The sequence below is a fragment of the Oratosquilla oratoria genome, chromosome 24, assembly GCF_046742065.1.
Source record: "Oratosquilla oratoria isolate Oo_2021 chromosome 24, ASM4674206v1, whole genome shotgun sequence".
Lineage (NCBI taxonomy): Eukaryota > Metazoa > Arthropoda > Malacostraca > Stomatopoda > Squillidae > Oratosquilla > Oratosquilla oratoria.
Window position 1 is genome coordinate 56,789,522 of NC_134800.1, and position 5,000 is coordinate 56,794,521.

Below are 5,000 nucleotides of genomic sequence, written 5' to 3' on the forward strand. Positions count from 1 at the left end.
TTTTCGTTTTCCCTTTTTCCTTCATTTTCGTTCTTTACTCATCTTCCTCTTCCTCTTCTTTTCCTTTTACTCTACCTCTTTCTCTCCCTTTTCCTCTTCCTCTTCACCTTACTCTTCCCCTTTTTTCCCATTTTCTTTTCCTCTTCCTTCTCCTCTTTTTCTTCTTTTTTCTTCACTCTCCTCTCTCTTTTCCTCTTTCTGTTCCTCTTCCTTCTGCTCTTCCTCCTCTTCTTTTTCCTCCTCCTTTTTCTCTTCTTTTCTCTCCTCCTCTTCTCTTCTTCTTTTCTTTCTTCATCATAATTTCTTTTCCTCATCCTTTCTTCTTTTCTCTTCCTCTTCCTTCTCTTGCTCCTCTTCCTCGTTTTCTTCCTTCTCTCTTCTTCCTTTTCCTGTTTCTCCTCTTCCTCTTCTTCTTTATCTTCCTTCTCTCTTCTTCCTTTTCCTGTTTCTTCTCTTCCTCTTCCTTCTTTTGCTTCTCTTCCTCTTTATCTTCCTTCTCTCTTCTTCCTTTTCCTGTTTCTCCTCTTCCTTTTTATCTTCCTTCTCTCTTCTTCCAGTTCCTCCTCTTCCTCTTCCTCTTTCTCCTCCTCTTTCTCCTCCCTCTACCCTGGAACTTGTTTTGGCGAACGACAATGTAATATCCAGTGACGACTTCGGATACTGTCTCGCGGACATTTGATTGATGTTGCATCAAGTGCAATGCAACTACATCGTATGTTGTTGTATTAGTGATGCAGTTTTTGTTTACGAAAATAATCACGACTTAGGAGGGAGCTACTACATAGAGGACCATGACAGATATTCCACAACGAGAAAAAAATACTTTTGCATAGCTCCAGTATAGCAACGTGGGCAGGTTCGGATGACCGTCTGACACGTTCCAGTACCAGTTACTTTTTTTTTTTTTTTTTTTTTTGGCCATGTCAGAAGCTTCCGACCTGGCGCCGTTGCCAATCAGTTATCGAGTTCTTGGTTAGCTGGACAATTAGCCTCGCGCATTTAGTGTCTGCAACCGTTACGGGCAGACTCTCCCCCTGCGAGGCTTCCACCACCACGAAGTCTCCTGAGTTCGCGTCTCTTCAGGGGTGGTCTTCGGCTCCGTGAGCGCTCATGAATCCTTGATGGCGAAGACGCTCAGAGTCCAGTATACTTGGTGATGTCATATCTGCGGTAATGGTACTTAAAACAGTCGGGGGTTAGGAGGTGGTGGATGGACGTCGAAGGTGGAGATGGTGGGCGGATGTGGGGGTTTGGGAGGAGGGATTGGAAGGTGGTTGGTGGGAAAGTAAGGTCCCCACACATATACATACGTCAATAGGTGTGACCCTGAGGCGTATAGAAATCCCTGAAGATGTGCATCTGTGTGTAGGATACGCATTAGAGGGGAGGATATCGATGTAGGACTGGGGAAGGAAGGAAGGAATGTTGGCAAAAAAAAAGTTAGAAGAATGTGGATAAGCACGTAGTGGAGGTGGAGGAGAGGAGACGGCGGGAGTTTTGAGAGAGAGAGATAGAGATAGAGGAGAGAGATGGAGAGAGGTAGAGATATATAGAGGAAGGGAGAGAGAGAGAGAGACAGACAGAGATAGAGAGATAGATATATATATATATACATATATATATATATATATAGAGAGAGAGAGAGAGAGAGAGAGATAGAGAGATGGAGAGAGGGAGAGAGAGAGAAAGATAGTGAGAAAGAGAGAGAGAAAGAGAGAGAGAGAGAGAGAGAGAGAGAGAGAGAGAGAGAGAGAGAGAGAGAAAGAAAGATAGTGAGAAAGAGAGAGAGAGAGAGAGAGAGAGAGAGAGAGAGAGAGAGAGAGAGAGAGAGAGAGAGAGAGAGAGAGAGAGAGAGAGAGAGAGGTGAAAGGCCAAGGCAAACAAGAGTAGATGAAGTGAGAGGGTGGGGATGGAGAACGGGAAGACAAAGAAGATGAGAGTTCTCAAGAAGGGGGGTGGAGGAGGAGGAGGAGGAGGAGGAGACTGAGGAGGAGGAGACTGAGGAGTTGGTAGTGATGAAGATAACGGTAGAGATTGAAAAGGGAGTGACGGATACACACAATAAAAAAAAAGAAAAAAAAAGTCTTTCCCAGGAGATCATGTTGCAGCCTTCAATGAGTTTTTTTTTTTTTTTAATATCGTTAAACTCATGTTTCAGAACATTGTAAAATCAATATGAATGATGTATACGATGACTCCGAGATAAGAATTGCTTTGGCTCGACATTCTACGTACCATAAATCTCCCGCGACGCCGAAGGAGAAGAAGGAAATTGACGTGGTCTTGTTACTGACAAGAGAGCTACGGGAGGGCATCGAGATTGTATAAGAAGAAAAAAAAAATTCCAGGGAATTAAATCTCCTTTGAAGATTGTTATCATATTTTGTGATAAATGCCACAGACCCGCGGGAGTTGGAAGGGTAACTGTGATTATGAAACTGAAGACTTCATGAAAATCTCTGTCTGAAGCCGAGGGCTGGCAATGAAGAGTCGGATCTTATGCTAGGAGGGACCTTCTAGTAGAGTAGCGTTTCTTAACCTGGGTTGCTAGCAGAGGTGGGCTGTCCGATTAGGAAGTCCGGTTATCCTATTTGGAAGTCCGATTATCCGATTCGGAAGTCCTATTATCCTATTCGGAAGTCCTATTATCCGATTCGGAAACCCGATTATCCTATTTGGAAGTCCGATTATCCTATTCGGAAGTCCGATTATCCGATTCTGAAGTCCGATTTATTAATTCGGAAATCGGATTATCGAATCAGATTAGCCAAACGAATCGGATAATCGCAATGGGACTGCTGAAATTTTTAAAGCGATTTGCGATTAATCCAGATCGATGTCGTCTTTGTTTTTTTTTCGGTAATCGCTAATCGGACTTCAGTTTTTTTTTCGAATCGTGTCCACCTCTGGTTCCTAGCACCCACTAGAAGTACTGAAATCAATTTCAGACTGGTGCTGGGAAGTGCTGAATACATGGCAGCACTCGACTTTGGTTTAATTTATCCTTCCGGTAATCAAATATTGACCAGAGTTGGGGTTGCTAAACTACCTAGACCTGACTACAGAGATACTAGTGTCGGGAGAGTTTATGAAATGTTGTTCTAGAGTGACCACATCTCAACACTAAAACGAATCGCTAAACATCCACTAACTGCCAATAGTTTTTCTGTTAGTGTGCCCCACTTAGGGAGCCCTGTTGCACCCTTTACCCCCCTATTTCATCCTGGGTGTCCGCGCCCCCCCCCCCAGGGGGGCAGCCACCAAGCTGGTATCTTCGCTACAGATGTTGGGAAGATGTGCGGACGCTCAGACAGTTGTGGTGTAGTTGCAAGCGAGTCACAAACGAGGTCATATAGATTTTGGAGTCAAGTATAGGGAGATGGAAGAGTGAGGGGGAAGACAGAGGGGAAAGGGAAGGGAATATGGAGGGGAAAGGAGCGGGGAAAAGAGGGATAGTAATACTGAGTGGGGAGAGAGAAGAAAGGGGTGGGAAAAAGAAGAATGGTAATAGATTTTTTTTTTTTTTTTTTTTGTCTGGGAGTCTAAAGAAGAGGAACGTGTTTCATTTCGTAGCTGAGTCTAACAGCTGAGACACTAACGATGGTATTCTTAAAAAACATTCTTTCCCTTCCAACGTTTTATATAAGACTTATATAAGGAAAGATTTACATAAGGAAAGATTTTTTTTAAGAATACCGCCGTAAGATTCTTATGGTGGTATTCCTAAGAAAATATTTCCCTTCTAACGGTTTATGTAAGATTTATATAAGGAAAATTTTATATAAGGAAAGATTTTTTTTTTTAAGAATACCACCGTAAGAGTCCAAAAGAATTTATTTTACATTGATCACCACTTTGAGCTCCCGAAACCAGAAGTTCAAGGCTCTGTAATGGATTACCGTAAGATTTCTTGATCTCCTGTCACAGATCTCGACCGTGATTGATGTCTTGCCCACCCTCAAGAATGGTGATCAATTAAGAATCTCCCAGGCCACAGTTAACAGATGAAAGGGTCGAGAGGCGTCTGGGTATGATTTACGGCCTCCAAGTTCCCCAAGTCGATCATCAATTGAGCAAGGAGACCGTGAGTGATCTGAGACGATGCGTGTGGAAGATCCAGAGAGGAGAGTGGGATGGGGTGGACACGTCAATTATTGTCGTTCCATGGAGGTACTGGAAAATCGATGTCACGTTCTCAGAAGACATCATTGATCGCCACAGCAATTACTGTGTCATTTTTAATGATCTCCACGCTATTGGTTCAGCCTTGGGGGTTAAGGGGGGAGGGGGAGGAGGTAAGGGGAGGGGGGGGAAACTGACGAATCAAACTGGTCCCGTTCAAAAACTGAGCAGAACTGGTTTTGGCAAATGAGAATGTCTGTTCGGTAATATCCAACGACGACTTTGGATACTATCTTACTGACATTCTAATAATAATGCATCAAGTACAATGCAAATACATCGTACGTGGTTATATTAATGATGTTTTTATTGTTTACAAAAAAAAATTACTACTTAGAAGGAAGCTTCCACATAAATGACCATGATAGATACTTAACAGCGAAAGATGAATTTGCGTAGGTCCAGTATAGCAACGTGGGTCAGGTTTAGATGTCCGAACTAGCACAATATTGTGACGAAACGTTTTCATATTTCAAGACTCGTATACGTCACGTACCGCTGTGGCGTCCCCGGATTGTCTCTCGCCTCATGAACAGGAAGTCTTAGTTCCATTATCAACGGGTAATAAAGAAAGCTGAAGTTTCGTTCAAGCACCCAAACCTGTGTGTGTGTGTGTGCGTGTGTGTGTGCGCATGTGTGCGTGTGCGCGTGTGTGCGTGTGCGTGTGTATGTGTGCGTGTGTGTGTATGTGCGTGTGTATGTGTGCGTGTGTGTGTGTATGTGCGTGTGTGTGTGTGCGTGTGTGTGTGTGTGTGCGTGTGTGCGTGCGTGTGCGTGTGTGTGTGTGTGCGTGTGTGTGTGTGTGTGTGTGTGTGTGT